Source organism: Canis lupus (genome assembly GCF_048164855.1).
Source record: "Canis lupus baileyi chromosome 16 unlocalized genomic scaffold, mCanLup2.hap1 SUPER_16_unloc_1, whole genome shotgun sequence".
Classification (NCBI taxonomy): Eukaryota; Metazoa; Chordata; class Mammalia; order Carnivora; family Canidae; genus Canis; species Canis lupus.
This window is the reverse complement of record NW_027326424.1, coordinates 413,600-439,234: the sequence shown is the minus strand read 5'-3', so window position 1 is coordinate 439,234 and position 25,635 is coordinate 413,600. Positions and strand designations below refer to the sequence as shown.

At 37.3% G+C, this 25,635-nt stretch overlaps 1 protein-coding gene and 1 pseudogene across 25 annotated transcripts in view; both read right to left on the bottom strand.

Annotated features, from left to right (window-relative positions):
- The window catches only part of LOC140629517 (membrane-associated guanylate kinase, WW and PDZ domain-containing protein 2-like), a 316,400-nt gene that overhangs the window by 137,914 nt on the left and 152,851 nt on the right, over positions 1–25,635 (bottom strand). The gene's annotated exons all lie outside the window — the stretch shown is intronic.
- On the bottom strand, positions 15,609–23,967 carry LOC140629516 (zinc finger C3HC-type protein 1 pseudogene; annotated as a pseudogene).

Genomic DNA, 25,635 nt, shown 5'->3' with positions numbered 1-25,635 from the left:
TGAGAGGAAGAGAGGGAGAGCACAGAAGGAGAGGGAGACAGATAAGCAGACTCCATGCTGAACACAAAACCCAATGTGGGGCTTCATTCCAGGACCCCAAGATCATGACCTGAGCCAAAGGCAGACACTTAACCAACTGAGCCACCCAGATGCCCTGATGTACTAATATTTTCAACAAAACAGGCATGAAGGGCTATCAGAAAGTAAAGTTACTAATTGCTATTAATGTCAAAATGAGTGGGAAGCACTTTTTTATGAATGCCCTTTTTATTCCAAAGTATATGTGCCTTCCATATATGTGTTTGTGTGTATAGATGCATATATAGTGCAGGTGTGTGTGTGTGTATATATGTATATATATCTCCTTTTCCATTTTCCATCTCATATGAGTAACAACTAAATAATAATAAAGGTAGAAGGTAAATCTGTTCAGAGTATATATTCACATATATATATGTATTATATCTCTCTTGGGCAACAATCTGTTTATTTGTTAGTGTTCTGTTTTTCTGTTTGTTTTTCTGAGAAGTAGAAAAGAAACTTCTGGTCAATGATTCAATCTTTTTTCTGGTTTTCTGTACTCAGAGGAAAAAAATTGTAAATTTCAAACATAAGAGCAATTAAAGTTATAATACTCTCTTAAACTTGAAATTATTGATTGGAGATCTCCAGTTTGAGAAAAGAGCATGCTAATTATGTATTTTTTACATAATGAAATTATAAAAAAGAGTATTTTTATAAGTAAAAAAAGAAACTGCTTTTCCACTTATACCAATATGTAAGGCTTTAAATATATGTACCAGATTGATAATTAAAATCCTAGTGATATGGCAAGGCAATTTTTTTTTTGCAAGGCAATTTCTGAACTTGAGTAATATAAACCATTTCATTAGGAGTTGCATTATAACCTGCAGAGTGGGAAAAACCAATTAGATGCAGAAACCTTGTCTTCTAGTGGTTACCTAGTTGCATTTTGCATAAACTCTGGTGAGCAGAGAGTCCTGAGCAATGGGTAGTATTAACAGTTATGGCTCATTTCCCTTTTTAGTCACATCTACGAGGGTTCTAAAAATGAAGTCTTTAAATTAATTATAAATGCAGAGGCCGGATATTTAAAACCTCTTAAGAGCAAAGGTATTTTCAATTACTTCAGACTTAAACATTTTGTAAAATATACTGATATGAGACATATTCCACTAATTTAATATTCCTCTATTTTCCTGTTAAGTGAGCACTGTGAGCAGTAGAGATAAAGATTACTTTAATTAAGTGTGCAATGAATCCCATAAAACTTAATTGAACACTTTATTTTCACACATATATTTTCTCTTACGCAAATGTTTTTCAGCCATGCTGTATACAATTATTTTAAAGCTAATCCTTCAAAGAATAAGCAAAAAATTTAAGACAATTCAATGCTTTCAAATTCCCTATGGCATTAGGGAGTGACCTTTAGATTCTGAAAAGGTGAATGTTTTACATTTCTTTAAGCTGACAGGATAAACATAGACATACATTTAAGTCAAATCAGTGTTTAGAATAGCCACAGCTATCTTGGTGAATGCAGAAATAATGACTTCTCTGGATTTTGCAAACACTGAATTACTATTCACCAATGGTCATCCACTAGGTTGCTCCCCAGGGCACCTAATTTTGCCTAAATGCTGTTTTCAGAGGACTTAAAATATCCACTTGACAGCCAATCCCTATACACAGCTGCCATTCACTTTGATATGTCATCATGTAATTACACTCATTCTTTCAAAGTATTCAGAAACTCCCAGAACAAATCCTACAGTTGTTGGAGCTTTGGTAGTCCAGAGAGGCTTACTGGCACACAATACAAAGAATCTGAGCCTGCCCTTCAGCTTCCCCCCTTCTCCTTCAGACCCAGCAATTGGCAAGATGACACCTCACTGCAACCAAGAAAATGACTATAGATTCCAGGCACTTTGGCTGTTTCAAGCAAGTCCTAGCATAATTGGTTACGGCAAACCCCAGACATAGGACCAAATGCATGTTTCCATAAATTCTCCCTGGAAATAGCACCAGCTTGAAGCACTGAAGTATGAACAGTGTGAGGTCTGGATTCACCCAGCAGTTGCTCTGCAGAGAGGACAAAAGGCTGAATGGAAGACCTGACAACCAGCAAGTCTGAGTAGGAAAGGCCTATGTAAGACCCATAACCCAAACTCAAAGCATAAAACGTCTTCACTCCCCTCGTTCTGGGGAGGAGGAATTCATCCAAAGGAGGATAAAACAAAAGTGTCTGTTGAATTGGTTGTGTCAGTGCTTCTATGCCAGATGTCTTTTTGTGATTGAAAAAACAGCAGGGACACATTCACTGGCCCTTTAACATTTCTTTGCAAAATCCTCCTCTGATTTACCCCTCTACCTTGAATATGTATAAATCAACTTAAAATTATTTCATTACATAAATAACACGTTCAGCAAAAATATTTCAGAAAACATAAATAGAAATTAAAATTTCTTGGAAAGTCACCATTACCAAGAAATATTGTTGTTAATATTTTGGTGTATCATTCCAGATCTATATACAACTTCATTTTAAGGCTGCGTATTATCCCATTGTGTGAATATACCAAACTTTTTTTTTTTAAGATTTTATTTATTTATGAGAGACACAGAGAGAGAGAGGCAGAGACACAGGAAGAGGGAGAAGCAGGCTCTATGTAAGGAGCCCAACGTGGGACTTGATCCCAAGTCTCCAGGATCACACCCTGGGCCAAAGGTGGTGCTAAACCATTGAGCCACCGGGGCTGCCCGGATATACCAAACTTACAGCATATCCAGTTCTAAGATATTTGGTCTTTTATTGTCTTTTACTATTATAAAAAGAGGTGGAATAAATATTTTAATAAAATAAAAGAATTCTCCACTAAATGCATATTTATTATATCCAGATGAAAACAAGGTACTGGTTCATGAAGTCTGTTGTTTCGAACTGATGGCTAGTTATTTTGAAAATTCTAATTTAAAGAGATTTTTATGTCATTAATTATATATACTGGTGTTCCAAATATCGTAATTTAAATTCCAACACATTGGGACGCTTGGGTGGCTCAGTGGTTGAGCAGCTGCCTTTGGCTCAGGGCCTGATCCCGGAGTCCCAGGATTGAGTGCCATATGGGGCACCTTCCATGGAGCCTGCTTCTCCTGTCTCTGCCTCTCTCTCTCTGCCTCTCTCTGTGTCTCTCATGAATAAGTGAATAAAATCTTTAAAAAATAAATAAATAAATTGCCAACACATGACATAGTGTAGGAGCATGCAAGAGCACACACACACACACACACACACACACGCGTGCGCGTGTGTGGCAACCTACCCTTTACCCCCTTTGTCTTTCTTGCTTTCTTTGACTCTCTTCATTCTAACAACTTTTCTGTCCACTTTTCTTCTTGCCAGCCCCCATTCAATTTTTCTGTCTCTTCTACCATCTTTTAACCCATCTTTCTGTCCACCATCTTTCATGTTAAATGTCTATCCATTTATCTACTTATCTTTCTTACATTCAACACATATTTCAGCATTTACTGTTTGCTAGGAGTTTGGCGCATTTGTTGTGATGGGTAATTAAAGAAATATTTTTAACTCTTCAAATGGCTTTATAAATAAATGTCATCCTAAGAATGGATTCGTTTCCCTCTTGGTTTACATTTGGGTGAATATCAGCATGAGTGAGGAAACATTAAATACAAAAATAATTAGATCCTAAGACACTTTTTCTATGTTGGGTCATCTATTCCTCTTGGTTAGAAGAATTAGATTTATTCAGTTTTTTTTTTTGTTTCTGTCTTTCACATTTTTATATTTTGTGTATCTTTAATTTCTGAATTAACCAGTTCAGAGTACATTAATTGTATGTCGTTGGTACAGTCTAAAACAAAGAATTTTCCTAATTTTATTTAAAGCTTTTCAAAATCTCACTGAAACAAAATAATATGAAAAAGAACAAATATTTAAATGATTATAATGTAAAATTAAATGATTATAATGTAAAGTGAGTTTTGAATCTGATTCCCAAGCACCTATGATCTATTTCTTTAAAAAAAGAAATCCCTCTGGCACAAGTTCACAGAGTAGTCTAATTATTTTGCCTGAGAGACGTGCTTGTGTGAACACATTTGGTTTAAATCAAATATGTGACTTTATAGTACAGTGTGGGTGGAGTATTCATGGTATAGTTTTGTTTAAAACTCAATTTTTGAAGAAAAAACTTACTCGAATGAACCATATTCTGTTGGTCTTTGTCAACATGATTTACATGGATTCATCATCTTTTCTCACTCACAAATTTCTCTCTGTAACCCTCTGCTCATTCTTTGCTATAACTCTAGGAAGAAGACTATTCTTATCTGACAAACACCAGCATGTAAAAAGCTAAGTTACAGAAACCAAGAATGAAAGTGCCAAAGATGAATAGAGTATTGAAATCAAATAGCAGGATCAAGGCATTAAATACAGAGACAATGGAAAATATATCATTATTTTGAGATAAACTTCAAGTTCTCTTCATCTAAGGAACCCTGGGAATAGGACTTTAAAATATAATATCAGAAATAATGATAAAAAACCCCTTAAGGCATTTTTTTTAAATTTTTATTTATGATAGTCACACAGAGAGAGAGAGAGAGAGAGAGAGAGAGAGAGAGAGGCAGAGACACAGGCAGAGGGAGAAGCAGGCTCCATGCACCGGGAGCCCGACGTGGGACTCGATCCCGGGTCTCCAGGATCGCGCCCTGGGCCAAAGGCAGGCGCCAAACCGCTGCGCCACCCAGGGATCCCCCTTAAGGCATTTTAATATTGAAATTTTATTGCCATATCTAGAGAACTGTAATAGATATATTAAAATCACTGTATATTCTATTAAATCTGAAGAAAATGCCTCTGATTTAGTACCTGATTGAGTGGGAGGAAATCAATGGACATAATTTTAGGAGAAATATTTTACCAAAATGTAATTAAAAATATTTACCAGTTTGCTTATTAAGTGATGGAGGAATATTTTCCAAAACAGGCAAATTTGAAGTCTTCCTTGATTATTTGCATAAAACTGCAAAGCTGCTGCATGAAGGCTGTATTCAAAGTCACAAAGTCTCCTGTCTGTGTAGTTCCTGAAAACGCGGTCTTTAGTGCGCTGATGGCCGAGTTCCAAAGGTAACACAGGCATGCTCTACCATAATTCCACACACAAAAAATGGTGCTTGGATAGAACTTTCTAAGGTTTCTATTTAAAGTCAGGAATGCAGTCAATAGGGTGTAGAATATTCAGAGAAATATGGCTAAATTAAATAACAGCTTCTAAAACAGTTATCTGGGGCTCCCCTTGGGCCTTTGAAGAAAGAGAGATTAGTCTTCATGAAATTCCCCAGAGGCCCTTCCCCTGTGGTCTACTTTGGGAGGGAGGGGCTGTGTCCCAAGACAAGTACGGAGCAGGGTGGCTGGCAGCCACCATGAGGATGGACGGGAAGGCTGCACGCGGAAAGCAGGGTGTACAGCAACGAGGCGTTTGCAACATGATGATGTCTAGTGAGGGTTGCTTGTGATAGAAAAGACAAATATGGGAGAAATACATAGAAAAAAGTAAGGAGACTTAAGGACAGATTTCACAAATTAAGGGTAGTAATGTTTAAAGAAGTTTTTGAAGTTTCTGGGCTGGGATGTTAGAAAAACCAGTCCAGAGGGAAATAGTAGTGTTGTCTTCACCACTTCCATCTGGATGTGTGTGAGTGTGTTTAAGATTTCATTTATTTATTTATTTTTTTGAGAGAGAGTTGAGCATGAGTGGGAGGAGGGGCACAGGGAGAGGGACAAGCAAGAGCCCAATGTAGGGCTCAATCCCAGGATCCCAAGATCATGACCTGAGCTGAAGTCAGAAGCTTAACTGACTGAGCCAGGCACCCTGGATGTGTTCTAATCAGAGACCCCCCCAAGGCCCTGTACATTAAACACAGTGGCTTTGCAGATTAACTGTATGACCATCATAGAAAATTAAACATGAGGGAGTAGATGCTACTACGCAAAATCCTGGCGTGTAACAAGGAGAGCAAAGAAACAAGAATAGCTTCTGCAAAACTCCCCCTAGCAAATGGAGGTGGTTTGATATGGAGAAAATGAAGGGTTAGAAAAATTGAAGGTAAACAAGAAAGGGCTTTTGCTCAGGAAGCAAAGAATAGAAGCCATTACTTCTTATGTCTACTCTGCATGCTAAGAGGGTCTTAGTCACTGCTGTAGGTCTTGCATATAGCAAAATACCTAGAAACTAAAAAGAGTTAAACAAATGTTTGCTAGAGATAATAGGAAGGAAAGAAGATAAAAAGGAAGAAAGGAAAGAATACAGGAAGGAAGAAAGGCAGTCAGCAAGTGGGGGAAACAGATGAAACTAGAATGAGTTAACCTATTAATGTCTCATTTTTATGTAAAATGGGAATATTGAAGGTTGTAAGAGATAACACATGGAAAGTGCTTACTATAGTGTCTGGTGTAATGGAAGTGCTCCAGAAATGCTAGATATTGTCATCCTTGTCATCATCACCCTCATCACTACCATTATCCCTTACGGCAGAAATGCTTTGCTTGGCCATGACCTACTAACACATAGTGATAATCCTCCTTCTCACATTTCAACATACTTTAACTTCCAACTCCTGACACTCCAAGAATTCACTCCTGCCAAATTTACTGATAACACCTTTGTTGAAAAATCCAGAGAACAGTTTCTTACCTGACTTCACTGCAGCACTTATCATTACTGATGAATTCTTAATTTTGGAAGCCCTCTGCCTCTCTGGCTTTTGTTCTTCCTTTGCCTTCAGCCATTACTCAGTGTCCTTCCTGAGCTGCTTATCCTGGCCTCACAACTTGAGGGTTGGGATTCTCCAGGTTCAAGAACAAACAAAAGTCAAACATGTTCTTAAAATTTAATTCATTTTCCAGAGAATAGAGAAAATGACATAATAGTCAATATTAGTCTGCAGACCAGATTGTAGAAAAAAATTATTCTGCATATGTTAATGGTCCACATAGAAGGCATAGCTTATTTTTCCATCCTGCATCAAATATATTTTTCACAAATGAAATGATAAGAATTTGGTTTCTCTAAAAGTGATACATCAAAGAAATACCTTTCTCAATCAGGTATAGTCAGTCATTCTGGGTGGCACTTGAATTTTTCAAATGCCCATGCTATCCTTCACAAGTTTAAGAAGTACTTGATGATGAGCTAGAGGCAAGTACATGCATCTTATTCTGAGTTTTTAATCCCATTACTATCAACCCTTAGAAATAATTCTATAAATTCTATAATACTTGCATAGTGCATATTTTAACTTTGCTTTTATAGTCAGTTTTCCTCATATTATTATTTTAGAATACTAATTGCAAAAGTAATACTAATAAAAAATATCAAAAAGATTATAGTTAACCTGGGGAAAAATACAAGAGATTTATCAAGTAACAAAACATGTTTTCAGCATCTTCGGTGTTAATCCAATGAAATTCAGTGAGTCTAGGCTTCAAATGCATACACATATGGCACAAGTGAACCAACCCAATTTGTACTGACAAGAACAGGTGTCTGTAGGTAGGTCATTGAAAGTCATCATAAACTGGAACAGGTTTACTAGTACATAAATCTTAATTTGTAGATACTTGTTTTACAAGATAGCGATAGGCACATTATAGACTCTATGTATAGATGGGGGACTTGTGCCATGTTCCTGAACCATAGGGCATGAGGTTCACCTTGCACAATATGGTTTATCAAGCCGTTAGCAGACGCATTTCATTGTGAGAAATCCTTAAGCTGTTCTCTGGAGAAGTTGATGTTTCTAACATCTATAGGTATCCCATATGGCATAGATAAGGAGATAATTATGAAAAGATGCAGGTTATCATAGGGAAAATTTCCTTTACGTTATTTTGCCTAAATCTAGAAAATCTGAGTTTACCTCTAGACCACCAGAGCCTGGGAAATATAGTTTGCTTTCTGAAAGAGAATTAAAGAACTCCTTATAAGAAAGGCCCTAAACGTACAGCATAAAAAGAAAGAAAAATGTATGTCATCCCTTGGTTATGATTTCTCTGCTTAACTTGCACAGATAAAATGTCAGCCAGCCCCATTATCATCCAGTCAAATCTTCAAACCACACCACTTCCTCCTTCATAATATCTCTCACTTCAGGTTCCTGATATCTTGAGTGGCCCATTGCCATCGTTTCTCTGCTCCAACTGAGCCTGTGCAACTCAGCCATAAAATTATACCCCCAAATGCAGTTTTAGATAGATAAATTCTCAGCAAAAATTATTTAAATGACCCTCTCTTACTTCTAGGATCAACTTCTAAGTATTTACTCTGGCTTCCTTCAATACTCAGTCAAATGTGGCTTCGATCACTCTCCTTTAACTTCCTTTCTCAAATAATCTTCCTCTATACTCAAATAAACAAACAAAAAAGCAGAATCAGACCTATAAGCACAGAAAACAAACTGAGGTTGCCAGAGGGGAGGCAGTGGGGGATGAACAAAATGGGTAAAAGGGAGACAGAGGCTTCCAGTTGTGGAATGAAGAAGTGAGGAGAATAAAGCACAGCTAGGAATCAGTCAGTGATACTGTAAGGGCACGTGTGGTGACAGATGGCAGCTACACTTGTGTAAGCATAGCATGGATAGAGGATTTGAATCATGATGTTGTACACCTGAAACAAATGTAGCATGGTGTGTCTACTATTCTCAAATAAAAGAAGAAAAAACTCCCCTCAAAACTACCAAAGCCTCTGGCCCAGTGAAATGGAATTGGTTATCATCTCTATGCCTTTACTGGCCTGAACTTCCCTTTGTTTGTTTTTTTTCCTAACTTTTTTGAACAAACCCAGGATCACATCTTACAGAAATCTTTTCCTGACGTGCTTCCTAATCAGCCCCCACTCTGTGCTCCCTTTCCACTCTGAGCCTAACATGCATTGCACTGAACTGTAACCACCGATTTTATTTCTCTTGAAAGAGATCTGATTCTGTGTCCCATTCAACTTTGCATTGGAAGTGCTTTACCCAGGCCCAGGTGTGAAGACAAACTGGGAATTCAGCAGATGTTTTAAGATCAGTGATTAGGCCAATTCAAATTTGCCCCCCTCCCCAACAAAAAAGTGTGTGTGTGTGTGTGTGTGTGTGTGTGTGTGTGTGCACGTGTGCATTGGCACACACACCTAGAGAATTTAATTAAGTTATTTGGATTATATGTGATATAAATAGCCTTGCAAATAATTAAAATAGTGACTGGGATACCTGGGTGGTTCAGTTGGTTAAATGTCTGCTTTTGGCTCAGGTCATGATCCCAGGGCCCTAGGATCGATCCCCCCGTGGGGCTCTCTGTTCGGCAGGGAGTCTGCTTCTCCCTCTCTCTCTGCCTCTCTCCCCCACCCTGCTCCGCTCACGCATGCTCTCTCTCAAATAAATAAAAGCTTTTTTTAAAAATAAAATAAGTGGTGATTACCAAAAGAGAGGTATTTAAAAAAAGCTCTCTACTTGTCTTTGGGTTTTATTTTTTTATTTATTTTTTTAAGATTTCATTTATTTATTCATGAGAGACACAGACAGAGAGAGGGGCAGAGACACAGGCAGAGGGAGAAACAGGTTCCATGTAGGGAGCCTGATGTGGGACTCGATCCTGGGACAACCTGGGCTGAAGGCAGCGCTAAACCGCTGAGCCACCCAGGGATCCCCTGTCTTTGGGTTTTAAAATGGTGCTGTCATCAGTAGTACTGGCAAAGCCAGGCTCAGAAATAAACTGTGAGAAGCACTAGGTAAGAGAACAGCTATACTTACTGAGGGCGGACTATGTGCTAAGGATGGTTCTAAGTGTTTTATAAGTAGTAACTCCTCTATTATACACAGTGATCCCACAGTGTAGACTGATCATGGTGTGGGGTTGTACTACTGGATTGCATAAAGGCACGTGGCAGAGAGTGGGCGTAGGGGCTACAATTCCACCCTCATTCAGCGCATCTTGTCCTTGCCTTGGCATGGGAATGAAGGAGTTCCTATTTCTTCACACAAAGACGCCTTTAGGTTGCAAAGTTAATAGGCAACTGTCTTTTTCCAAATTCACACAAAGCGACAGCATAAGCAAGTGGCATCCCTGGGGGTAGGCACTATTATTATTCCCATCTTACAGATAAGGATATGGAGACACAAGGAAGTTAAGGAATCTGCCAAAGGTACACGATGGATAGGTGACAGTGACGAGATAGGTACAAACCCAGTCTCCTGGCTCCAGGGTCTGCACCTGTTAGCACTGTGATATCTGCTTTTCTGTTACATGTTTGAAATGCTTTCTCCAATCTGGTTGACATTCTTGAATTTTACATTAACTCACTTAATCCTCACAATAACCCCTAAGGAACTGGCCCCTTAGGACACACGGCTATGCCTCGGGCTCTAATCCTAAGAGATGGTCCTTTGTGAACAAGGCTGTGTCTTGGTGGAAACAGAGCCAAAGAGACACTTCAGTGATCAGAACTAATTGGCTAATTGATATGCTTCAGACATCTTGCCAAGCAAAAGAGAGTTTAATTAAAACAAAATATTATTGGTAGTACTGGGGGTTAAATTGGTGGGGCCTGAGAAATGTTGTTAGACCTGAAATTAATAGATATCAAGAAAGTCCCAACAATATGTTTATAGGTTATTGTTATTGGGAGGGAGGCCACTACATAAAGCAAAGTCACAAAGAATTGGATTTGCAAATGCAAAATGCAGTTGAATATTAGATTACGTGCAGTATCTCATGTTAGAAAGGAAGGGAAGGATTGCTCAGTAGATAATACTGAGACAACTGGATTAGCATTTAAAAAATAAAACTGCATCCTCACCTATGTATGAAATGACTTATATGCTAGATTATTTAAGGTAGTAAAATTTTTGACAACAGAATTTAGGCATACCCTAAATGAGTTGATAAATATGCTATAATCTTACAATGAACACTTTAATTTAAAATGCTGTTTCATTTTTTATTTGCATATAAAACGCTTTTTCCAGTTTTATTGAGGTATAACTGACAAAAACTGTACATATTTAAGGTGTATAGTGTCATGATTTGATATACCTACATATTAAAAACACGTTTTTTTTAAAGATTTTATTTATTTATTCATGAGAGACACACACACAGAGAGAGAGAGAGAGAGAGAGAGGCAGAGACGCAGGCAGAGGGAGAAGCAGGCTCCATGCAGTGAGCCTGACGTGGGACTCGATCCTGGGACTCCAGGATCACGCCCTGAGCTGAAGGCAGACGCTCAACTGCTGAGCCACCCAGGCATTCCACATTGTTTCTTTTTAAAACAAAATAAAAACCAAAAAAGCTCTATATAAACATTTTTATTTTGCTTGTTTATGAAAGAAACCTATCTCTAGAAGAATATATAAGACATCAACACATTTTTTTATTTCTGGGTAAGGACACTGGTAGCGACGGCACACAAGTAGGGGGAAAACTTCATTGCTTTACACACTTTGCGCCATGTACTATATTACCTATTCAAACAATTCAACTAAAAATATAAAACAAAACAAAAAAAAAGATCTTAGTTTGACTCCCAGAGCTTGTACTTAGTGAACTTTGGGCTAGTTTATTCAATTGTCACAGACTCATTATCTTTTTTGTAAGATGGTGATTATAATCCTTTCTCATTGTTTTATGAGATTTAAATAAGATAATATATGAAAGCATCCTACTACAGAACCTGATATATAATAGACAAAATACTAGATCTTGTTTTCATCACTTCCCTTTTGCAGAGGACACAAACTCAGTGGCTAATGATTCATGCAGTCAATAGAAATGTGTGAAATGGGTTGAATGTAGGAGATTAGGTGGTGATAGGGACTGATAAATTAAAGGTACTCATTATTATCCATGTGTACATCAAAGTATAAATTATACATATGTATGTACAATACGTATATGAGGTCTGCTGGCTATTCTCATTTTGCTTTTCTATGGGTATCTGCATTTTACAAAATTATGTGAAAATACAATATGTGTTTCAAACCACTGAAAAATCATTTCAGCTGTATCACACTGATGTTAAAATTAAAATACGTTTCAAGTAGGTCTCCAATAGTAACTTTCTCTGAGTTGAGTTATTTAATATTATTAAGCTTTAGTTTTTCACAGAAAAAAAAAAAAAAAAAAGGTCCATAGGATACACAGCTAACTGATTGCCAGACCATAACTGGGAGGTTAAAGCAAAGGATGCCTCTGACACCTTGGCTATTCCTCTCTGTGACAGATTTGATGGAGAGAGTGCTGCTGCTTACAGCTAATAAATCTGATTGAGGTAGGAGTCAGGCGGAGGTGACACAGTGAAGCCAAGTCAGGAGGTCAATAATAGCAAAATCACTCACAGGTGGGCGGGATAATGGTCAAAGGCTACAGGAGAAGAATTTCAGGTACCATGTTCAGATTTAGGGTAGGGATGATTTAGGGTAGGGATGCCATCATTACTATTACTTGTTGCCTAACAAACTCACTGTTTTGAATAAGTCAAGGTTAAAGAAACAATAGAGCAGTAAGTAAATTAACACTAGTTCACAATTCTCTGGGGAGCTGCATATTCTCTGGGCAGAAGTCTAGATACAGTTCATAATATATATGGATTTGATATCTTTCACAAATATGTATACTCTCTGAAAACTAGGCACATCATCCATTAATTTTGATAACTAAATTAATTTCTAAAAGTAAATTAAGACCTGCATAGACTAAAGTTACTAATCAATATTTGTGAACCAGTCTAGAATCAGAACCACCGGAGACATAGACCAAATGGGAAACAAAGCATTTCACAACACTATTTTTATTACTTATTCTGTGCAAACACCTTCCTAAACCTTCCATGCTAGAAATGATGCAGGGTCCCTGGCCTTGTGCTATGGGAAGTCCCCTCCAATTACATTGTGTTTCTTTAGTGAAGAAGACTGGAGGAATTCTTGCTACATAAATGTACACATACTTGCCAACTGAAAAGTTCTCCTAAGACCATCCTAATGGCATGGCATTTCTTTCCTCTCTTTGGAATGAGCCCAAGTAAAGAAAATCTGATCGTGCCACATGCAAAGGCTCTCATACCTCCCTGATATAAAGACACCACTTTAAAACACAGTTGGCTGTTTCTCCCAATTATTTTTTTCAGAGAGTTTCTATTTCCAATAATAGTGCTAGTCTAGAGACTGTTTGGCTCCTATCTGGGAAGAACAGCTTTATATTGCCTTTACCCCTGGGATAGGATTCCCAGTGTTCCAATTTGCTTAATGATAATGGATCACTCTAAAATATTCCTGATTTCACTTCCCCTCCCATCCTTCCTGTAACCTCTCTCTAAGTGATTTTCGGATGCAATTTCTTCTACCTATCACCTACCATGGTGCTTTTAAACCAAGGAACAACCAGTAAAATTAATGCAGAAAATACAAAATGCCTTTGATGCACTCCATCTTCCTCCTCTGTGTTCCCTAAGCTCTTGTGGAAATCAGCCTCTACCATTTTGCATTGAAAGTCTCCAAACATATGTTTGTCTCATTATCAGGATGTAAAACCACCTTGAGGACTATTTTTCTTCATCTCTCTAGCCCAAGCCTCTAGCTCTGTGCTGACATAATGTAGGTGGAAAAATCATTTTTGATCCAAAGGGAACTGAACTTAAAAGAGATTATTACTCTCTTTAAAGGAAATTATATATTTTCTATCTTTTGTACTCAACCACTGTAGAATTTGTCATCTACATCTAGAACACTTATTAAAAAATAGAAACTATGTTTAATCAAGCACCAGTTAACTGAAAAAAAAAAGTTAAAATTAACAGGAAATTGAGAATTAATAATGACAAATTGCTTGGAACATATTAATAGGCATTAATGTGTTATTTATTCTTTATTTAGAAGTAGGAATTATGAATGACTGACTACAGAAAGATATTTAAAAGGCTCTGTTTTTTTTTTCTTAATGGAATAAATTTGGTCAACATAATTCACCCATTCTTTTCATCATTCACTTGCCATGCAACATAATCAGAGCTCTAGATCACTTTGGGCATGTGAAGATTCAAAAAACAATATAAATTTTCTCTTTCAGGATATTATGAAGTATGCACAGAACTATGGAGCAATTTGAGTCAGCCACTAAAATTACTGCTTCCACAGAAGATAGACACAGAGAAATAATAATTTGTTCCTGTTTACAAGAATAAACTTCTAGGGGCTCCTGGGTGGCTCAGTTGGTTAAGTGTTTGCCTTCTGCTCAGATCGAGCCCCTGCTTTGGGCTCCCTGCTCAGCAGGGAGCCTGCTTCTCTTCTCCTTCTCCCTCTGCTGCTCCCCTTGTTTGTGCTCTGTGTCAAATAAATAAATACAATGTTTAAAAAAAAGAATAAACTTCTAAATAGAAAGAAAATCCCAGTCCATTGGCTGAACACAATGGGTCTGTTAAGTAGGAGCATGTATGATTAAGACACAAAGTTGTCACTTCCTTGAGATAAGATGCTTTACAATAAAGTCAGCTTTACTGTCAAGCTTAGAACACACAAAACAGGCATAAGATATAAGTTAATATGTTTTTGAGGTAAGCCTTTATTACCAGAAGAAAAGAAAAAGTGAAATAATTCTCAGTAAAATTAAACAACCAAGTGTTTCTTTGTCAGGGCCCTAACACTTGTTAAATAATCCTTTGTGTACTAACAAATTATTAGGGTTCTCTGTGTTCTGTAATAGTGAATTTTAGTGGCTGAACCAAACTGTTTCACAAGGCAATACACAGCCTGTACTCATCTAAGAATGGAAAATTTATTTTGTTTTTTAACCATTTCATGCCCAAAATGAGCTGGAGTACTGGTTATATTACATAAGAAGTGAATTACGTTTATCAATTTTCTTTTTTTTTTTTAAGATTTTATTTATTTATTCATAGAGACAGAGAGAGAGGCAGAGAGAGAAGCAGGCATCATACAGAGAGCCCGACATGGAATTCGATCCAGGGCCTCCAGGATCACGCCCTGGGCTGCAGGCGGCGCTAAACTGCTTTGCCACCGGGGCTGCCCTATCAATTTTATTTCAGTAAGAAGACCACATTTAGGATGATGACATCTGTTGCTCTTTTATAAACCGAGTTTAATGTGCTAATTCTTAGCCCCCGATTGTCCTACTTTGGGATAATTTTTAATTTACTTTAAAAACCACTTGGTATTTTTATGAGACATTTATATTTTTATCAGTATATCAGCACCTGACACGAGAGACATTCAATAAATGTTTGTTTTTTAGAAAATTAAAAAAAAAGACTTACACAGTGTTTATACTATGCCAGGCATATTTCTAAGCACTTTAAATATACTAATCTATTCAATTTTCACTATGATGAGAAAGATCAATTTTTCTTCTGTAGAAATGTGGACACTGAGGTACAAAGATTCAGTAACTTGCCCAGGTTTACACAGCCAGTAAGGGGCAGAACCAGGATCTGAACTGAAGCAGTATAGCTTCAGAGAGAGTCCATGTTCTTACTGACTATCCGATGGTCCCCTTTTTTTAAAAAAGATTTTATTTATTTATTTGGCAGAAAGAGAGAGAGTGTGTGTGTGAGTGCCAGAGAGAACAAGGGGAACAGAATAGGGGGAGGGAGAAGCTGGCTCCCTGTGGAGCAGAGAACCCCACGTGGGGCTTGATCCTAGAACCCTGGGATCATGACCTGAGCTGAGAGCAGCCTCTTAACTGACTGAACCACCTAGGCACCCCTATGTTCCCTTTCTGTAGTCCCATGGCTCAGAGTTATCGGGATAGTATTAAATTATTACAATAACTCGGTTCAAAAATGATCATTTCTTCACCCTTTCAAATGTTTCATCACCAATTTTGCTGCAATAATAAATTTGCATTCATGGCAAAGTGTAGTTCCCCAATCTACATTAATATCTTAAATTGACTACTTTACGTTTAGTTAAAAAAATTAGCAGTTATTTATTTGCTAGATTTGTCTATGATTTTATATACATACACAATACACAGTCCTAAAACAATCTTTGAAGAAAAGGCAACAAATTTTGAGACAAAACTAATATAGACAATAATGATGATGGAACCAAGGAGCAACCAATAATATTTTCTAAATCTATCTGCCTTGTGGCAGTAAAGGAGTCAATAAACACCTTTTTTAATAAAAAGAAAACTTTTCTTTGAAGGATTGCATATTGCCCTTGAAGCAAGCTATGGATTTAAAAAGTTTAAGACAGCTTTTAGCACTCTTTTGAGGAAATACTGCATTTCTAAGGATGGCAGGAACCATGTGCTCCAAATAATACTAGTAAATGTTAGCTGCAACACCGTTCCATTTATATGGGATGTCATAAACCCAATGGAATGTTGGGAGAGTACTCAAGCATTCTTCTAAGCATGAATTCCCAAGTTGCACAATAATGCTAAGCAGCAGCATCCTAAACATATGCTGTTGTTCTAGATCTCGGTTTCTGTTTATGACAGCAACGATGGTACTAATGCTGGACATCTTCTAGGAGAAGGAGTTAGCATTCTAAATCCCAGGGACTCTTGATAGTTGTTTATCCCTGAGCTTCACCCCATGAGGAGTGACAATATAATATGGGGAAAGGTCACTAACTGAAGAATCACGAGGGAAGAATCTAATTGCAAGTTAATCAGCAACTGGTTTAGGCAAATCATTGTCCTCTTTAGGCCTTGGTGTCTTAATGTGAATATTAATTTTCAATAGTTCATGGAATGCTGATTAGGATAAAATCTGACATCTGCATAAATGCTTTACAAAATAAATATGTTTTGTAAACAATAAATACACCAAAGCAGCTGAAGTATAAGATCACTTTATAACATTTCTGCCTTTTACCTCACTATGCTCATCTACTTTTATACTTACATATGACTTTATTTGCTTCCAATCCCAGCTTTAGTCAGGAAAACCTAATTGTTCTCTCCCACACAACCGCATCTTCAAGTCAATCCGCATGTATAACACGTTTTTGTTTTTCCTCTGTGTCATGCTGTACTTCTTTAGCCTTTCTAAAAACTTCACACAAAAGTCTATTTTGTAAAAGAAGTCCTCTCTAATTAAGCAGATGTATTTATTATGCCATAATTTTTGCTGTGTCCAATGATGTACAACACATGCAGACACAGGCACATGGACACACACACACTATATTTATTTCTTATGCAATCATACATGAATGTAGTGGTTTCCCTTTAGGGATCTAAACACAGTACTTCGTCAACTTTCTTTACTCCAAATGAACTCACAAGTAGAAAGTTGTAATTCAGAAGCCATTAAATGAAAGAGTCCAGAAGCAGGAGGAGAGAAGAGAGGGAAGAAATGAGTGAGAAGAGATCTTAAATGAGCTCTTTTATCAGATACGTGTAAAAGGCAAAGTAGTCATCAAAGAGCTACAACCTGCTCAGACTCAGTGCGTTGGTTTTTCACTACCATCTGAGCCTTCTCATCACCGGGGAACAATCTCCAGCATATATTAATTTAGAGAGCACCTAGCACCACAATAGTAACATCAACTTGCAGCCTTTAGTGCTTTGCAGTTTTGAAAGGTTTTCTTACATACTATCACATACACTGGTATCAATGTGAGAATAAACCAAGAGGAATGCTATCCTAGGTGAGGAAAAGATTTAACTATCACATGTTTCTTATTTATTTACCTGCAAATTGGGTTTTCTCCTGACAAATTTTGTAAAGGCACCTATTGGCTTTAGGGCATCAGGCATATGTTGAGTTGTTAGTTATGAGTTGTGTGAAGATGATAAAAAATTGTATGATAATACATCTATTTAGGAGATGGGATTATAATTCAGTTACACTCTCGAGAAAACTGAGTTGCAGACTCAATAGGTAATTTTAAAATTATGCTGGAAAAAGAGCTAATATGACATAACTTCAGGCACTAGGATTCTAATTAAATTAAATATAAACAGTTATTGAGGATTGCCAAGCCCCAATTACTAGACAAAGAGGCAACACACAGTCAAAATTTAGAGTGAGATGTATAAGTTTTGAGCACAAGCTTTCATTTTCATGAGGCCAGAATTTTATACAAAATAATAATCTTGGCGGAATCGGAATAGCAAGTAGACCAATAAAACAAGGAAATGTCAACCCATACAGATAATAATGAAGACATAAAATCTTCCATCCATAGAAGCTTATGGTAATTTCTCCATTTAAAGGTGAAAAACCAAATGTTTTTTCATGTAACAGATTTTTTTTCGTAAAATACCGTGTATGTAAAATTTATTAAACTTTAAACGTGTTCACACAGACATAGGAAGCTCAATTCAAAGGAAAAAACCTTAATATTCTTTTTAAAACTCAAACTTTTGGAAGTTGAATTTCTTGTTGTTGTTGTAAAATAAAATGTACTGAAGCCCAAAATGCTCATAATATTTCAAACTATATATTCATTTATCCTTTTCCTGTGTCATAATTTTATTAGGTGCTCCCTTAGTATTTGGAGGTCAAATCCATGTGCTATCAATATACCAAGTTGGTACGTGGACCTTTCTGAACTGTCGTCTTAAGGAGATCCAAAAATGCTTAAATGAATTAAAAAAAATTAGTAATCAGAATGGAATAGAAAAAAACAGTAAAAACAGCTGGTAGCATTCCAAAGAAAAGAAACCAAATGGAGTGAGACAGAAATCATGCAGAATCTTGAATATAAAGACACAAACCCTGAATTTATGTTGAATATAAAAAGCAAGGAATGAAAGAATAGCTGGAAAGTACATTATTGTGAATAGTGAAAGAAGATATCCATTTGGAATGAGGTAATTTTAAGAGAATACATTTCAAAAAATATAAGAAATATATTCTGGCATAAGGGATTTCATACATGAAAATATGGACTAAAGATCGAAAGAACGCACGTAAGAGTAACAGTGTAGCGATGGAAAGGACAAGTTTTGTGCCTTTTAAAAGAAGAACTTGAAAGGAAAGATAGTATAGCAAATGCAAAGCTGGTTGGCATAGGAGTCCAGGATTGAGGTACTGAAAATTACTTAAGCAATAATAACATAATAGAAACAAAATCTAACGGAGTAAACAGAAATGGACATAGCACCTGTGCATATTAATAATAGCAGGCAGAATTAATCAGGATTGAAAGGAAAAATTGAGTCATCAGCATGATGAGAAAGGGAGTAACACCCAAGGAGAAGGAGTGGACCGGAAAGAGAAGGTGACCTAATGAAATAATTCAGCAGAAGCTGAACCTTTAAGAATGACTGTGAATCCAAATCATCTTTAAGATTCTTGGGACACCTGGCTGGCTCAGTTAGTACAGCAGGTGACTCTTTTTATCTCAGGGTGGAGATCAGTTAGATTCCAATGTTGGGGGTAACGATTACTTAAAAATAAAATCTTGGAAAAAATAAAAATAAAAATAAAATTCTGTTCAAATGCCATGTCTTTCAAAAAAGCCTTCTTTGAACACTCCTGTTCATGGTTGGTTGTCCTTTATTTTCCTCTTGGGTGATGGTGATTCCTCACACCATCATTAAACTTTCCTCATTATTTGGAATGCTGACTATAGTATCTTGTCAATCGTATTGCTTTTTGAGGAACAGGTTGCATTTATTTACATTTTTCATGAGGCATAGTTCAATTCTACAAGCAGAGTGGATATCCAACAAATATTTGTCATATGGACAAATAGGTCAGCCTGCTTTGTTTGCAACTAGGTAATCCACATTAAAAGTAATAACATGACTTTTGATATATGATAATTGAGTACCAGAATCAAAGGGAAAAGGTAAATTTTTTGGTAACCTCAAAACATTGGAGGAGTGAATCAAACAACCTCAAAGAAAAGATTTGGGTTAAGCAAACAAGTATGAGGCGAAGAGAAAAAATATAAGTTAGAATAAATTGAAAAGATAATGTGGAAGAAGAGAAATAAGACTCTAAAAAAATCAAAGCAAGTATTGGGGAATCAATATGAAATTGTCAAGCTTAATTTTATGGTCAAAAAAGTGATAATATAATTTCCATGATTTATTACTTACTGGTAAGAAGTTCAAGAACAAATATAGTCAATAAAATTTCCTACTGATTTTGTATTACTGATTTGAAGTGGTGCCTCGGAAATAATGGTTCTAAATATATTTGGGTTCTTTATGCAGTTTTGGCATCAAAGCATCCAAATTGTGTTTGCCCCTTTTTGTCTAAGGCAACTTTTTAAATTCAAGTTGTTTCTACAAAGAGCACATAAAATCTTGATCTCTTGGATATGTAATTTCTTGAAGACATGAGTTTTTATTTTTTATTTATTTATTTTTTAAGATTGTATTTATTTATTAGAGACACACAAAGAGAGAGACAGGCAGAGGAAGAAGCAGGCTCCATGCAGGGCGCCTGACGTGGGACTCGATCCTGGGTCTCCAGGATCATGCCCTGGGCTGAAGGCAGCACTAAACCGCTAAGCCACTGGGGCTACCCGACACGAGATTTTAATAGTAAAATGGATAGGCCCTTAACTATAGCTGTGAGTGATCTCACTGAACATGTATTATACCAGGCACTTTGAGATGCTTCATGCTTAGGCCACAATCATACATTGGATTATGTCATATGTGCTCAAATTTCACCCAAATTAGTAAAACAAACAACAAACTTTTCAAATACCCACTTTTCCTTGGAAAGTACTGTTTTGTCATGTATTTAGGAAACCTTAAAATTAAATGTACCAAGAGGGACATCAGATCATGTCACCTCAGCAACCTAAATTAAGCCTCCTATCCCAATCCCTCCCACCTCCACCCTGCCCACCCTATCAACTACAAGTCATAGTTAATGTTCAGTGCTTTGGGTTGATGGCCTGGATCTGTTTTTCCTACTTCTGAAAGAACTTGTCTATAATATTCAGATCAGAGCTTCACCTTTCTGTTTTGCTTTCTGCACTGATGAACAGATCTAACCACTGAGGGACACATAAGACTGTGTCTCATAGTATGATTGACAGAGACCCGCATTTAACTCTTAAAGAAATTGTTCCAACATTATGTGGACTGTAGTGAACATTTTTAGAAATTGTGAAGGCATAAAACCCACAAAAGCTTCTTCTTTTTCTTTTAAATTGAGAAACATAAAATATAAATCAATAGTTACTTAAAAATGTCTTTCAAAGAGCTAAATTCACTCTGTTAATTTAAGAACATAAATCAAATGACAAGTAAATTATTCAATCATAAAATTATACAGATTGGTCTATTTATAAATGATAGACCAGAGAGAATGTTAAGAATATATGAAAAAGTTCCCTTTTATGTTTTTAAATACAAAATTATAAAGTAAAAATATTTTATTTTTATTTTTATTTTTTTTTAAGAATATTCACAAATATTTTATTAATACATGTTGTCATATTCCCAGTATACAAGAGCCCTTGAGACACTGCCCAGTATGGAAAGACACTAAACGTGCTCAGGGCCTTGGTCTTCTGTCTGGTTGAAGTGACCCCACACTCTTTTAATAGGACCACATGTGTTGTACCTCACCTGTCCACACCCCCGCATGGAAACAGGCTTCCCTTCAGTCAGATGCAGAGAGTGACACTCACTGCCTTTTGCAAGGATGATGGCTTCTGATGGTTATACCAGAATGGAAAAAACTTGGCATCAGCTGACCACAAAGAAATTCAGACTTCATTTCCCAAAGTCATTCATTCTGCTTCTCTCTGGGAAGGGCTAGAATGTCTTCAGGATGAGCATAAAGATTCCCACTGCCGGAATATTCGGAATACTTTCCTGGATTTCTCAGAGAGACTCATGGAGTCTGTTTCAGCTGGCTGGTTGGACTGCTTGTGGGCCAAGAGGATGTTCAGCACAGCCTTCCAGCCTGGCTCTGTAGAGATACTGGCATCTGTCTCCGTTCCACCATGCTCCCTGGTTTCCTTGCCAAGTGTCACATTTACCCAAGGGCACCAGTCTCTATGCTGAGAGGTGGGGTCAAAGCAGCTTCGGGAAGATGTGTCTGAGCTGCTAGAAGAGCAGAGGCGAGCTCGTTTGGCTCTCCGGAGAGGACTAGACGGCACTTCCAGGCCACTACTGTCTCCTGTTCCCATACTTCGGGTCACAGGACGGCTTCTGGTGGTGGGGCTAGCGGCCTCTGGCTCAGGACGGTCAACAGGACTGGAAGAGTCCCAGCTCCGAGTTCGGGAGACAATGGGACCTGGGCTCCTTTCAGCCTGCTCTGAGCCAGGAGAACATGTGGCATCCTGGCTCCGAGTCATCATCCTCCGAGGAGACTCAGGCACAAGAGGGAAGCGCTCTGGCCGTCCCTCAGGGCCTGGGATGGGGGAGCTGGTCAGGCCAAAGGATGCATCCAGGTCGGTCATGGATGACTCAATCTGCTGGAAGCCCCAGAGCCCCACCTTCCTCATACACTGTGAACACGTTATTAGGGAGAGCTGCATGGGTTCCAAAGAAGAACTACAGGCCCAGCCACATACAGAGAGAACACATGCAGTGACATGGACTTGGATGTCTGAGCCTAATTTGCTTGTAGTTTTTCTCTCTTCAGTTCGGCAATCAAGTTCATCTTCAAGCAAGTGCAGAAGAAGACTGATCTTGTCTTCTGTCAAACACATAGTTTTCAAGTCCTCTGGCCTCAGGGAAGGAAGCTGGAGGTCCAAGTGACAAAGGCTTTGAAAACGATCTAGGAATTCGCTAACAAGAACAGCAGGCTCACCCAATGGCAACATCCCAAATCGATCTGGGGAGGGGCTGTCTGGCCAGAAACAGAACTTTCCATGGGCAGTGCACAAGGCCTTCTTCAGCTCGGCACATCGGTCCTTATATCGGTCAAAATCAAAAGCTGGTTGCAAACTGGCACAGAGAAAAGCCTGACAACTGGAGCACTTGAGCATATCACATTCAACTGTGACCCAGCCATATTTTGCACAGACAAGTGGAGACAGCTCGGCGGGCTTACCTGCCCATTTCAGAGAAGAAAATGTTTCCACTCTGCTAAAGAAGGCTTCTTTACTTGTAGATTCCAATGGCGGCTGTTCTGCTTGGGGTGACCCATTAACTGACTGGAATGTGGCAGATGTGTCCTTCGCTTCGGCGCCTCCCTCTTCCGGGGCAATCCCCTCATCTATCAGCTGCCGGACCTTTTGAGGGGTCCCTTCTGGGGAGCGAACAACCGCACCCCAAGTCTTTTCAACCCCCGAGGCAAACGCTTGCCCCTCACTGGGCGCCGCCATCTTGGTCCCAAGTAAAAATATTTTAAACCAGTTTAACATATTTTTAAGAGCTTAGTGTCTCCAGCTAAAACATACTGTGATGTTGTATGATGGATATAACATTGAGATCTACCTTAAACTTGGGTGGTTTGGATTTAGCCTTATTTTTAAATTTATGTTTATTGGACAAGGCCCTTAAAATCTTTGGAATGCTTTATTTCAGTTAATGCATTATTAACTAAAAAAGTAGGGGTTAAAAAATCTGCCTACCCTCACAGGGTGTTGGTAGATGGAAAAGAAAGAGTGTATGATAAAGTAAACTTTATTGTTATCATTTAATATCAAAAGTAGCATTTAGACATCTGGTCCCAGAGAAGATGGTATGGACTCACTTTTCTCTGTCCCTCCCCTCTGGATGTCCTGGAAGTAATTCAACAAATAATTATAAAAAAGACTATAATTTTCATTAAAATACTATAATCATAAAAATGACTTTTCAACAAAGAAAAGCCCAGGACCAGATGGCTTCATTGGTGAATTCTACCAAACATAAAATGAAAAAGCAATGCCAATCCCTCTGCAACCCTTCCAAAAAACTGAAGAGGAGGGAATACTCCCAAAGTCATTTTGTGATGCCAGGATTCTCCTAATACCAAAGCAGACAAAAAAAAAAAATTACAAGAAAAGGAAATTAATAACAGCCCTGATAAATACAGATGTAAGGCGTCCCTGGGTGGCTCATTGGTTGAGCCTTTGCCTTTGGCTCAGGTTGTGATCTCGGGGTCCTGAGATTGAGTCCCACATCAGGCTCCCTGCAGGGAGCTCACTTCTCCCGCCACCTATGTCTCTGTCTCTTGGTGTCTCTCATGAATAAATAAAATATTTTAAAAATATAGATGTAAAACTTCTCAACCAAATATTAGCAAAGTGAACTCAATAGTTCATTAAAGAATCCTATACTCTGACCAAGTGGAATTTACCACTGGGATGCAAAAGATGGTACAACATACGTAAACCAGTAATATGACATACTATTTTAATGAAATGAAAGATAAAATTATATGATCATCTCAATAGAAACACAAAAGCCAATTTAAAAATGTCAACATTCATTCATGATAGAAAGTCTCAACAATTTGAGCAGAGAAGAAATGTATCTCAATATAATAAAAGCATAATAATAAATAATAAGTTAAGCTCACAGCTAGTCAATGATGAAAGGTTGAAATCTTTCCTTTAAGATAAGGAATAAGACAAGGGAGCCCATTCCCATCACTTCCTTTAACATAGTAATAGAAGTCCTAGCCAAAGAAAGTAGCAAATTAGCAAAGAAAATTAATGAAAGGTATTCAAATCAGAAAAGAAGTAAAATTATCTCTGTTTGCAAATAAGTATAATCTTACGTATAGAAAACCCTAAAAACTATATACCAAAAAGTTGTCAGAAGTAATCAACAATTATATAAAGTTTTAGGATACAGAAATGAATGAATTATCTGATAAAGAAATAAAGAAAATAATCCCATTTGCAATAGAATAAAAAATAAAGAAATTCTAAGGAGATCAAAGTTCTATATACTAAAAATACAAGATTTTGATGAAAAAAAACTGAAGAAGACATATATAAATGGGAACATATCCTGAATTTATGTATTGGAAGAACTAATATTGCTAAAATGTCCATGCTGCCCAAAGCTATCTATAAGCTGTCTATAGACTCAATGAAATTGCTATCAAAATTCCAATGGCATTTTTCACAGAATAAAAAAAATCCTAAAACTCATATGAAATCATACTGACCCTGAATAGCAAAAGCAATCCAGAGAGAAAGAACAAACAAACAAAAATCAAGGCATCATGTTTACTGATTTCAAACTAGATCATAAAGCTAAAATAATCAAAATGGTGTGGTACTGGCATAAAAAGAGACACATAGGTGGGATAGAATCAAGAATCCAGAAATAAACCCATGCACTTATAGTCAACTAACATTTAATAAGAGAGCTAAGAGTACTTAATGGGAGACATATAGTTTCTTCAATAAGTGATATTGAGATAACTGTATATTCATATGCAGAAAAATGAAATAGGACCCCTATATCACTTGAAATGGATTAAAGACTTAAATATAGGATCTGAAACCAAAAATTACCAGAAGAAAACATAGGAAAAAGCTTCTTCACATTGATCTCGGCAATTAGTTTTTTGGATTTGACGCCAAAACACAAGCAATAAAATAGAATATAAACAAGTGGGACTACACCAAACTGAAAAGCTTCTAAATAGCAAAAGAAACAATAAAAAAAAATTTAAAGACAATCTATAGAATGGTAGAAAATATTTCAAATCA